Source organism: Fukomys damarensis, unplaced genomic scaffold, assembly GCF_012274545.1.
Source record: "Fukomys damarensis isolate Sample0158 unplaced genomic scaffold, DMR_v1.0_HiC HiC_scaffold_14, whole genome shotgun sequence".
Taxonomy (NCBI): Eukaryota; Metazoa; Chordata; class Mammalia; order Rodentia; family Bathyergidae; genus Fukomys; species Fukomys damarensis.
Genome location: NW_022900926.1, coordinates 81,161,240 through 81,174,743, shown reverse-complemented (window position 1 = coordinate 81,174,743; position 13,504 = coordinate 81,161,240). Strand labels below are relative to the sequence as shown.

General features: G+C 39.9%; 1 long non-coding RNA gene across 1 annotated transcript; it reads right to left on the bottom strand.

Moving 5' to 3' along the window:
- Nucleotides 1-4,621: 4,621 nt before the first annotated feature.
- On the bottom strand, nt 4,622-11,999 carry LOC104871478. Its single transcript, XR_782882.1, has 4 exons — nt 11,559-11,999; nt 8,213-8,311; nt 6,708-6,861; nt 4,622-5,242 (listed from the first exon to the last, which is right to left on the bottom strand). It is a non-coding gene; the product is annotated as an uncharacterized LOC104871478 (long non-coding RNA).
- Between the last annotated feature and the right edge of the window lie 1,505 nt (nt 12,000-13,504).

Below are 13,504 nucleotides of genomic sequence, written 5' to 3'. Positions count from 1 at the left end.
ATACTTTATTAGTTTCTGTAATCAAACCCACGTAGATAGGACCTTACATATTTAGTACGATGTGTCACCCCTGTACACATGGAAAAAAAATAAAAAATAAAAAATAAAATAAATTAACATTTCTAGACCAATGTGGTTGTCCATTTCTGTGCAATGTACAACTCAACACAGTAAGTTGGGATGACTTTTTCCAAAGTTGGCAGCACCAATAGTAAGTACAGGGCTAAAGGTGTAAGGAAAGTGGGAAGGGTGGGGGAAAGGTAATAAGGGAGAGGAAAAAAATATGAGAAACTGAAAAAATGGAAATAAAGTGTTTGTAAATGGGGAGGGGAGGAGGGGGTGAAGGGAGGGCAGGGACAAGGGGAAAAATGAGAATCAAGACCTATTATGTAAAGGTACAGAATCCCAATGATGAATGTAACTGTATTGTATACCTAGATTGTAATAACCTCAATAAAAAGAAAAAAAGAAGAAGAAGGGGAGCCTGTAGAGTGTTAATCTCTTTCGCTTGTTTCCTCATAAGTGAATAGTCAAGAAAGTGGAGTATATTTCATAGTGTCTTTATACCACAATGACCCTCAGTTTCACCTCAATCAGCACTGAACATTTTCCCTGTGCACCACAGTCTGTGTTTATTTTCATGCTTCCTTGTTGATAAATGAACCCGGCTAGTAGAATGTGGCTACCTGTTTTTTCTGAGCCCATTGCTCTGCCGACCCTTCTGGCCAAAGTAAAGACAGTCAGATTTTGAGGTGAGGGGAGGATTTAAGGCTTCAATTTTCCCCCGTCCCCCCCCAAAAAAAAACTCCCTGCAAATGAATAAGCATGCTATTTTCCAAATGTGGTAGTCTCCCTAAACCTGTGTACTTGAAATTTGGTTCAGGATCTGGCCTTGCCTTCTAACACATACTGCAATAAGGAAGGAAGTACAGTCTACCCACACCACACCATAGCACATGAAACTTATGAGAATGCAAGGCGCCAGGGTGAAAGGGGGAGAAAGAGAAAACAAAGAAATCATGGGGCTGTTTCCAGCACCAATAGACCCATCAAATGGGAAGCATTAATTTGTACTTCCTCAATCAATTTGGCTTCAGTTCGCTGGTAAGTTTCAAAACATAAGTATCTTGCTGCTCTGAATACAATTCTAGAATGTATTGTTATGCAGTGTGATCCTTAAAAACATAGTCCAACTACTTCCCTGTAAACACATATGTAATATTTACAAGGTTGTTAATGATTTTTCCTGACCACTAACAATTTTTCATTGATTTTATAGTCTCTGAGATTAGAACTTAGCTGGGAGGAAAGACATAATTAGATAAATAGAAGTACATGGTGCTACAGATAGAATCACATCTTGAAATCGGTCTTACCAAAGTATTTTTAAAATTTCAGTTGTGGAAGTAGTTTTAGTGGTCACCTAAATCCAGAACAGAGTCTGTATTTGTCAGGTTAGGCTCTGTTGCGCTTCAGTAATATATAAGTCCGAAATCTTAATGGCTCTAAAGCTTCCAATGTTTGTTTCGACTCATGCTACTGGGAGATCACCTGAGGTTCTGCCTGTCACTCTTCACTAGGGCTGAGGCTGACCACACACTGACAGCTGTTTCTGGTAAAGGGTAAAGGGATACAGCAAACCACATCATCTTTATTAAACCTTCTGCCTGCCTCAGCTGCCACTTCTGCTTCTATCTCATTGGTTAGAGCAAGTCATATGATCATTCCTGAGTTCAACAGACACTGGAGTTAAAGGGGAACTAAATACTTAGCAATCTTCCAAAAATCTCATCTTTAATCTTTACCCAAAAGTTCATAGACTGAGAGGTTTCAGTCCACTGTCAGCTGACTCCGAGGCTGACATAAGGACAGAAGGGTATGGCGGGACAAAGCTGCAGCCCTTATACAGCGGGGCAGAGGGAGCGGGAGAGACAGACCGACAGACAGACGGAATATGCTGGTGAGCTTCTGCCTTCTTCCACTTTTACCCCATCTTGGGCTCCAACCTACCCACACTTAGGCCCAGCCTCCCTTCTCAGTTTGGAGTGGCACATAGTGGCCGGAAACACCTCACAGACACAAGCAAAAATGTGTTTTACTAATTCCCCAGCTCTTTCTCAATCCAGTCAAACTGACAGTCAAGATTTAACCACCACAGTCCTCATTTTGTGGGGTTTTTTATATTGAGAATACATCTTGTTATTTTCTCCTCAAGTATTAGAAATACCTAAACTCTTCAATTATTTCTCATGTAGGAGGACATTGGATCTTTTCTCAATACTTTTTGTTCTTCCAAACCCCGATTGGTCATAAATTTCCCTAACATTCTCTCTACCTCATAGAACTTTCTACACATTTGGCTCCTAGCAATGTGTTTTTACCATCAAATTTACCCCACTCAGATCCATTGTCTGTGACCGTGCTCTCCCCGCATCCAGCAAACAAGATGCAGTGGAAGATACACGGTTATGGCACCCTAGGTGTCTGTGTTCCATGGCACTGTTTGTACCTCATTAGTAAACATTTTCTTTAAATTATCTTGGATACTCATTAAATATTATCAGCTACTTAGAACCAAAGGATAATTATGAGTTTAATGAAGCGTGCACCAGCTTGCTCAAGTCTAACGTTTGTTTCTCTGCTGGGACCCCATTTTACTTTGCACTTATCCTTCAGCAAAGCTACTCTACAAAGTCACTTTGGCAATAAGAAGTATTTAATTAGATTAATGAATTTTTATCGCCTCTCCTAGGGATTAGGCTTGTTAAATCCTGGCGACCAAAGAACAACAGATTTTTTATTACTAAATGTTTGGGGATGGGCTGGCTGTGCAGCAGTGGCGGTCCTCATAAGTCAACCTGCTCTGGGCAGTTCTACCTTGGATCCCTTGGTAGGCCAGGGATATTTGGCAGAGACAACCTGTGCCTTCAGTTAAATCACAGAAATCAAAATGCAAATGAAATCATGTGCATCCCAGACAGGGCTTTCGGCAGCTGTCTTGCTGTCAAAGGCTGCTGCCTTACTGTGCCCTGAGAAAATGTGTCCTCTCTTCCTCTATTTGCAGGTGCTTTGGAAGAAAGGGAAAAGCCTACAGTCAGTGCTTCTAGCTCTTCGTGATAGCATGGGTATCCACTGACATTTTCCTAAGTCACTGGTGTGGCGATTAATAATAAAGCACACAGGGTGAGGCGTTTTTCAGCCGAGTTGTGCTATTCATTTAAAGATGTTAAGCGATGATACATATGTAAAACAATTTGGTATCTTTCATAGCTAATGCTTTGAATTATGGCAATATCTTTCATCTAGCAACTTCAAAGTCCATTTGAAAACTCAGCCACATCTCTCCCCACGTGCCTATGAGGCAGTTTTCAAGCATGGATGTCCCCCACTTAATAAACTGAACAACTAAGGCACAAAAGCACAGAGTTAGCCAAAGTTGTGAAATAAACCGGTAGCACAACAAAAGAATGGTCTTATGGTGACAAGGTTGACGCATTCTTTTGGCAGTGTACAAATTCACATGTAATCATGGCATTATCTCTCACAATTTTAGGATGATGCCCCAGGAAAACAGAAGTGGGAATGGGGCCTCAAGGGAGTCCATAGACTTCCTGGGGTGATAAATTTTTTATCAGAGCAGAGGGGAAAAACAGAGCTGGATGTGTTGAAAGGAGGCGGGGTGCAACGCAGAGGGAAATACAAGCTAAAATATTAACAAGGAAGATGTCTTTAAATTTAGCAATTTGTAAACATTTAGGTCTGATTATACAACATCTAAGACGACCGTATAATATATCACTCAAACTGGGACACTTTCGAGAGAAAGAGTATACCATTAACAGTTTACACTCATCATACCTTTCTCATTGCCTTTCGTTAAGCTACTGAGCAATGTGTTAGCCTTTTGAGCAAGTGTTCTCATTTAAACATTGCCTAAATGTTACGGAAACCTCACATTTTGATGAAGGAACTAGGAAAGAAGTTTTAAAAAAAAAAGTTGACTATGAAGACCAAGTTTCCATAACTGCAAAAAAGTGGAAACCAAGTTTACAAGCTGTTTACTTAGCAAATATCGGGCCACTTTTCTAACCCTACAGGTGTAAGAAACAGTGAATAGATTGTACAGGGCTATTTGATAAGCTAATTTTCCCTTCTTTCAATTTTTTAAAATAATGCTCTCTGGAGCTCACGTGAGCAAATCTGACTAAAGGAGGTGCCATTGCACTGTGCAGTTACCTGTAAACACCGACATCTGTCACATGCCAATGCTGTCAATGTTTATGTCCTCACTGAGAGAGTTGGACAGGATAACCATAAAGAAAGAGGAACCTCTCTTCCCCCTCACCTGGGTGAGGTAACCAATGAAAACAGTAGCATGAAGAAGCTCTTCTCGAAGGCTCTGCTTAAGGATCCAGAATAAAAACCTGTACACTGCTTCCACCCCAATCTTGTTCTCCAGAACTTACTGAGCTGACGGAAATGTTCTGTACCTGCATAGTTCTGTACAGTAGCCACTTTCCATGTGGGCCCATGGAGCACTGAAATAAATTTAGAGTGAACAGAGAACTGAGTGTTCAATTTTACTTCTTTTTAATGAATTTAGATTTAAAATTATGTGCCGCTGCTGGCTGCCATAAGGACAATACAAATCTAGACCCTTGAGTTCATATATATATCATAACACAGATTTCTTGAAATCAGGAGATGCTTTGCTTTTTCAGGTTTTTAACACTTAAAAACAGTTTTATGTATTGGAAATCATCTTTAACTAGAGAAGGGGTCCAAGCCTTAGTTAAGCCTGCCAAGTGCCAGAATACAAAGTTTTCTGTGCTTGATGATGATGTCCACCTTCCAAGTAGCAATTTAGCAGTGGAGGTTCAGGGCCCACATCACAGCTTTAAAGGACAGACTCCCTGGAGAGGAAATAAAACAGTGCACGCCTACCCAGGTAATAGAAACAGATGTAAATCTACCATAGCACAAAATGCACATAAGAGAGACTAAATGCTATCTTTCATTTCTTCTATCAGTAGATAAGATGCAGTTTGAAGTACCTGAGTGATTGCCTTTGTGCTAATATCATTTAACACTATGCTTGAGTGGCAGGTCTGATTCATCAGGGTAGCAAGATCTGGCTTGGTTTGGGTAGTTCTTCGTCCAGTGGTAGACAGCTAAAAGACTACAGATTGAAAGCGCTTTTTCATGCCTTTTGTAAACAATTCTGATGTCAGGCTACCCCCTGCTGGAAAGAGAAGGAAGAAGAAAAAAAAAAGGCACTGTTAAAAAGGACCACTGCATATTTCCTATGTGGATGTTCTGTTTTGTTCATGATTCAGGAACCTACCACTATGGGCAAATTGGATAAAATCATAAGTAAAATCCTTGATCATATCCTTCTGTTTCTTCTAGATCTTGATGAGTGTGACACTGAGAAATGGCCCACCATGGGGAGCCTGGAGTAGATGCTGAGCCTTTTTACGGTAGGCTCATCACTAGGCTAAATGGGTTTTAAAAAGGAATAGCATGTTTTCTGAAAAATATAAGCCAGATAAACCCCAGAGGAGTTTAAATTAGTGCACTTCACAAATGCATACCCACAAATCAATTCAACTCATGGCTATCAGTTGCTTAACCACCTGATAAAATGTCCTTCAGTTGCTAAACCATGCTACAGATACAGCTATTGGAACTATTTGGCCCTCACCCATATTTGCAGCACCAAAACATCTGTTTTGCTATGAAGGCAAAGCAAAAATCAACTTTGCTTTGCTCTAACAGTGAGTCTTAAAGTGTAAAGTAAAACCAACAAAATTTCAGCATATTTCTGACTCAGAGTATCATGATGTAAACCAGTTCCAATGAGAATTGAGAAATAAGCATTTATTTCAGTATTTAACTTATTTAACTCTTTAACCTTAACTATTCGACTTTTTTTAAGAATTGAGGAATTTTCTATATCTATTCTCCACACTTCCAAGGCAGAATAAAACGCAGAATGAAATATAAACTCAACCAAGTTAAAAAGAATTTATTTTCTTACATCCTTATCAAAGAGAAGTCATAACAAGTATTTAATCAGAATAACCAAATAGCATGTAAGCAGCTATGATGTGCTAGATGCTATTTCGCTTCATGGAAATGGACCTTGCACGTGGTCTTGAAGTTTTAAGCCAGACAGTGCTGACAATAGGCTGCACTCAGAGAAACAGTAATGATCTCTTCAAACACATTAACAGAGGCTTTCATTTGTTAAAAATGAGCTATCTGAAGGGAGAGGCATGTGGAAGAAACCTTAGTGAACCAAATTTAAAGCAAATTTAGTTTCTGGAAAAAAATGATACATTGCTAAAATAATCACATATCCAGTTATTAAATCTGCTGCAGGGTCTGAACCGAACCCACTCAAAATCAAGTAATATCACTTGCAAAACTGTCTATCTGCTAATGGGCAACTGTCTGCAATGACTAAGTCTGGCAGCTGGGCATAAAGAGGTATTCCATTCTGGGACAAGGTAATTTACCCTATCATAGGGCCTTAGATTCTCAGAAGGAAAAATGAGAGGAAGAGGAGAAGCTATAGATTATAGCAGTAAGACAAATAAGACAAATGAGTAGCCCAATGCTAAGTGTGAAAGTCATTGCCTCCTTAAAGCATAGAAAAGTCACTATGAGTAAACTGTCAGTCCATCCCACCATGAAACCAGTACCTTCGGGAATTTCACAAGTCTCCAACTTGTCCTTGCCTCTTCTCCTGTTCAGAACTTCTTGGATGGACACTAGTCTCCACCCTCAGGGCTGCAGCATATGGGCAGGTATGTGTACACATGTGTCTGTTTTGAACGCTTTTGTCTCCTTAGAGGTCTGAGAGAGTCACAGAAGAGATTCTGAAATCACAAGTCCTAGGACTTCGCATACATGGGAGATTATTTGGGGACATGATCATTCTGTCACTTGGTTAAAAGAAAGGTATAGCAAGTGGAGGGAGGCACATAGAGAAATCAGCCTCTCCTGCATTTAGAAACAGGCTCCATCAATGCAAGCACAGTAATATTTGGGGAGAAATGTTTTATTTTCATCTTTATCTCCCACTGTATGAAGTGAAAACAGGAATGCTTATTTTTCTGACACAGGGGTTTTGCTAATGCTTGAAAAAAAGGTCTCGATGGTAAGATGTGATAGGCATTCCTGGAGGGAAGTTCTGCAGGGACAGACAAGCCTGAGCCAAGCTGGATCTGGCTCCCCTAGTACGGATGGAGCCCTTGGAGGTTCCTCCTAGACCCTCCTAAAGCATTGCATTTAACCCCATCTCTTTCTCTCTTCTTCACAGGCATTTGAGCAAATGTTGATAGCCACTAGGCAGAGGATCACAGTTCTCCTCTCAAGGGCCACTTCACAGCTTTATCGTCAGGCTTCTAAAATCCTAGTGAGATGAAAAGATAATGGCAGTGGTGTAACTTACTTCCCAGGACAAAGTTTCCACTGCTGAAGACCTTACATCTCTTCAAACACATTAGCAAAGCCTTTTGTTTGTTAAAAATGAGCCATCCAAAGGGAGAGGCATGTGGAAGAAAAAAATCTCTTTACAATTTCTCCACCTCCTCAAAATTTGGGAGTGATAATAAAAAGAGATCAATTAATAAGTTATTTTGAAAGAAATTCTTAGGATATACTTAAATCCATGAAATGAATAAGTCACATCTGACCAATCTAATATCTTGCCCCCTTTCATGATCAGTGTAGATCAATCTCATTTTAGCTAGATTATTTAATTGTCCACCCCCCCAGTGGTTTCCAATTAGGCTCATATGAACCACAGTTCAATTAATTTATTCCATAATAAACTACCTACCTCATGACAACTAACACTTATTACATATTTAGTATGGGCCAGACACCATGCTGACACTTTACATACATTACCACATCCAGTCTTCAGGACAGCCTTGTAAAAAGATTCAGAATTACTGGTTTATAAACAGAGAAATAAAGAACTTAGCCAAAGTGACCTAGTAAAGAGGGCAGAGCTGCTGAGTGATCCCCAGTGAACTCCAGATACTGACCTCCTAAATACTGGCATACTCCATGTAAAACATGGAATGCAGCCATCGATTCATATACACACTTATAGTGCATATATGATCAATAATCACAAATGCATATGTATAGAGGTACTCAGACTCAGAGCTATGGTACTTAAGAAATGCAGGCATACCTCACTAAAACTGTAAAAGGAGCAGACAGTTGATCTATGCATGAAGATTGCCTTAGCAGCTGATGTAAATCCGGTCCATTTGGCTTCACTGACCTATCTCTGGAATAATACAAATTTAAGAAGCTGAATATCCTTGGTACAATCTTAGCACTACTTGTCTGCATAATCTATAATACTATGTACGTTAACAAAAGGGTCTTAAGTCCTCTCGCCAGTCTTTGACAAACCTCGTCCTTGAAGTTTGATTTAGTATTGCTGGTGTCTGATTTAATACCAAAAACCATTCCAACCCAATAAATCTCTCTACAGAACAAGACTAAGAAAAAGAGACAGGTGTGAGTGTGTTTTCATGCTCTGCTACTGCAGGTATAAGTTTAATCAGACATAAAGTTCTCACTCCATTTGCTGAAATGCACTATGTCAATGAGGCCATCTTTTTCTCTGTGACAAGGATGATGTTAATTTCTCATGAGTCACGTGTGAAGTGACCAGGGAAGAAATACAATCAATCCATCCAGAAACTGGATCTGCAAAGTTACCTGGTAATGGAATGGAAATACCATAGAATCTGCTTAGAGCTAAGGTCTTGACAACATCTATTCTGCTTGGCACTGAGCAGAATTTTTTACAAGAGAGGAAAGGAGAGAAGGATAAACTGGAAATCAAATTTTGAGAAATAAGGATTAAAGGTTCCATTATTCGTGCTGTTTTCACTGTATATATTGAGTTAACAACATGTGATTTTACTGGATGAAAATGTGGGCCCCATGCAAGGAGAGTGTGGTGCAGATAAATCCCCACAGCGACAGTAATGAGTGAGGGTTAGTGCTTTGTCGGCGTGAGGCTGTAAACAGTCCTGGGTTTTGAGCTGGTATAATAAGTGGAGATTGTTCCTGGACTTACTGGGGAGCACAGATAGTTTCTGCCACAGGAAAAGCAACCCCCCTTGAGGCAGAGAGGCACAGCCCTGCTACCTTCCTGCTTATCCTGTTGTAATGTGTGAATTGTGGGCCCCAAAGTGCAAACTCCTGGCAGGGGGTAGGGCTGCAAGCTCCTCAGAGTTGGCTGCCTGGCTTCTTTTATTTATTTATTTATTTATCCTTTCTACGCACTGTTTTGTCAATACTGGAGAGGTAGGTGTTTCTCTTCCTTACTCAACCCCTTCCCATCCCTAGGGTTAGGGCTCAGGAGAAGAAAAGCCATTTAACAAGTTAAGTAAAGAAAACCCTGAGAAGCTCAAGTGTAGATCAATCCAGTGTGACCAGCCAAGAAGGAGAAAAACAGGTGAAAAAAAAGAAACTGATTTCTGAGCTCTATAATGAGTCCCAATCTATGTCACCTGTACCAAGCCCTATGGTCTGATGGCTAAAGACAGGTCGTATACAAGGTGAGGGTGATAACAGCTCATCTAAATTTCATAATGTGCTATCATGCTAAGAAAAATGGTGACTTAACCTCAATACTACACAGTGTCTGAGATTAAGGAGAAAAGGAAAGGAACTTTATACTTTCAGAGCTGATGCTGGATATAAACTACATACATTCTACACCTAATTACCTTATGACTGCCTAATATTCACCATTGAAAAGTGTGCATATCAGCATAGGTTGCAGATTGGATCAGTCAACAATTATCAATAGATGTTAAATCTAGGGAAAATTTAATGCGGGGCATAATATCCAAGTGGTTTTAAAGTGCCTTTTCAAGACTACTTATTAATTGCAGGGAAACATTATTATACAATGTTAAGCTCAGGCAACATCCTGACCAGATGATCAAAATTAACATCATCCAAGAGGGGAGATGCCCATCATCATTTTTTGCCTCAGGTCCTGCCACAGGATCAGCTAAGGAACATGCTGGAAAAACAGGCATTCAAGTTAGCCAGAAACTGACCGTGAAAGTGCACCTGACAAGAGGAAGAATCCTCTATTAGGAAAAATATAAAGACCTGCGTTCTTCAAAAATGCCACTGTCAGAAAAGAATAAACCTACAAAAATTATTTACATTAAAGGAGGCTAAAGACATGACAACTCATTGCAATATGTGAGTCAGACTAGATCCTGTATTTCAAGGGGAAAATCCATACAGGCCACTACTGGGATAATTAACAAAATTTCAACTTGGATCCTACCCTAGACAAAAAGTATTCAATTGTCAAATTTCCCAAAGCTAAAGCTGTACTTGGATTATGTAAGAAAATATAATTTGCTCAGAAATATTTAGGGCTAAAATATCATACTACATATAAATTACCCTTAAATGGTTCAGAAAATAGTATGAGTACATATGCATATATACAACATTATAGAACTATAGATATATGTACATATGGAGAGAGATTACAAAGAAAGTAAATGAGGTGGAATGCTAACAACGGGCAAATATGGTGCAGATTTAGGATGCTCTTTGTATTATTCTACTTCTTGCAAGTATTCTGTAAATCTGAAATATTTTCAAATAAGAAGTTTCTTTAAAGAATTTTAAGTCTTCAGATTGATACTACATCTTCCTCACTTCATGTGAATAGAGGACATGATACGATATGCACTGCCACATTTTACCCAGTTATTCTGAGTGTATCAGTTATACGACAGCCAAGACATCCTGTACTCAAAACTCTCCTCTGTCTCTCACAACAAAGTGGTTGTACATGGCAGTCAGGCCCTATATTGACAAGGCTCATGTATAAAAGGAAAACAATAGAACAAAAATTGCCTTCTACTTCTCAGAGCCACGTACTCTTCAACATTGGAATTAAAAGCAGATTTTACATTTGGAAATTTCCAATTATGATCCTACATGCCATACTCTAATATTCCAACCCAAAGATAAACTATCTAGATAGATGGAGTTCTCAAGTAATTCAATGTAAGACAATGTAACTCGAAAAAATACATGCAATACCTTGGTTCATGAATGCTTCTGTTCACAAACAATTCGTTCCCAAACAGAAGTGTCTGGCAAAGTTTTGCTTCCATTAGCCAACTCTGCATCTGGTGACAAACACCACCAAGGCCATCTTCCCCAGAATCGTGGGATGACTTATGCATGTGAAATGAGGGACCACTGTATTGTAAGCTCTATTAATTTATCTCCATTGATATCCCACAAATATCCAAGCTGTTGGTCACTTCATTTCAACTCTGTTATGAGGCCTGAATGGCAGTCTTTCAATTCTATTTAACCTCTTTCTGATTCTGTGGTTTGATGAAAACATTGCAGCTTCCTCCAGGGGGAATTGTCCCAGGAAGTACTCTCTCCTCACCAACATGGTAGCTTTTGTTTTCCAGCTATATATCAGTTGTTTAGAATGGGGAACCAGGTTAACCTGCTGCACATACCTGTGTTCAGGGGCAACTGGAGCGATGAAAGGAAGAGCAGAATACAAAGATTCGCTGTAGGGGATGCAGCTGAGGTCCTGGATTGAAGTCCTCCTCCTTGGTGGGTCTGTCCACCCAGACCTGTGAGAGTTGGTTCTGCATTTCTCCTAATGGTTCAGCCACTTTCCACTCAGCCTATCAGCCACCCAACTGTCACTTTTCAGTAAGAAAATGTCTAACACTCAAAATCAGTTCTCCTCTCTGGACTTCTCTTCTTTTCAAGATCTTGGTAATCTCTAATCCTTGCTGCTGCAATAGCTTTTCAGTGCCCTCACACAAATGGTTTAATATTTGTCCATTATTTTCACCATGTAGCCAGGCCATAATTAAATAGTCTACCATTGCTTGATGTGTCAATATTATTATTAAGCAGACAAAGGAAGATGGAAAACTTGACCAACGAGAAACTTGAATCAAGTGTAGACACTTATAAAGACAATTAAAAATGAGAAAGATATAGCGTTTATCAAGATGGAAGCAACTTATAGAAAGAACTGGATAAATGTAGACTACAAGGTATGATAATATGATTAAGTAAAAAAAATCTTAAATCTATTACAGTAAAAGAAATGTTGCCATTAATCACCATCTTAATTACTTTCTTGTTACTAAGAAACAACACCTACTACCCTCAATTTAAAGAAAGAAAGTTTTATTTTGGCTCACGGTTTGTAGAGGTTTCAGTCCATAGTCAGCTGGCTCCAAGGCAGGGAATCATGGCAGAGGAGAAACTGTTCTTGACTTAGCAAGCAGGAAGCAAATTACCTCAGGAGAAGGAAAAGAAACACACACCCTTCCAGGCCATACCTGCAGTGACCTACCTCTTCTCACCAGGCGTCACCTCGCAACAACACAACCAACCATAAACCCTTCGATGGACTAATTTAGTATCACACACCATGATCCAGTCACCTCCAAAAGCCCCACCCATGGGCACATGCAACTTTGGGGGAACACCTAGATATAAACCATATGATCCCCTCAAAACATTGCCCCTCACAAACTCGTTTTGATCCCAGTGCAGCTATAGTCAGAGGCAGAGCCTAGAGAGGTGATGGGATCATAAGGATGCCAACCTATAGCTGTGGGGAGTAGGTCACTGGGGACATGTCTTTGCAGGGTGTATCTCTTCTTGGGCTCTTTCCTCGCACTCCGCTTCCTGGCTTCCCTGAGGTGAGCAGTTTTCCTCTGCCATGACCTTCTGCCATGATGCTTCTGCCTTGAAGCCAATTGACTTTAGACTGACACCTCTGAGATTATCGGAGAAAATAACCTTTCTCTATTTTAAGTTGTATACATCAGGTATTTTGTCCCAGCAATGAAAAAATGACTATTACAGGGGCTTCGCTGAGAGAAGGCAGCTTTTTAAACTGTACAACGTGAATAATAGCGAGAGATACTTCCTATCGTGGGGGCTATGAGATAACATTTATTGAACATTCACTCCGTACCAGGTACCATGGAAGCACTTCACATTTATTCCTTATTATATCATTAAAATAGCCACCATTATTACCTCCGTTTTACAGATGAAGAAATTGAGGAAGTAATTTGCTCAAAGTCACAAAATGACTAAGTGCCTCAGCTACGACACAAAGCTTAGGATAGGCAGCGTGAGTATAACACAGCTTTACACACACGCACAGCACCCTGTAAAGACACTGTGCATCTGGGAAGAGGCTTGGAATCGAAGCAGCAGGGATGATTGGCTCATTTTTCTTTGTTATTTTAGTTTATTGGTCCACATGTCTGGTACATATTGTTGACATTCCTTGGGTGGAGTTGGTGTATGTATGTGACACATCTTAATTCCTTTTTCCACCTCCTTCCCTCCCCTTTCTCCTCCCTCTACCCATTCCTCAATCTCCTTCCTGTTTTTTTCTTTTTGTACATATTTGCCATATACA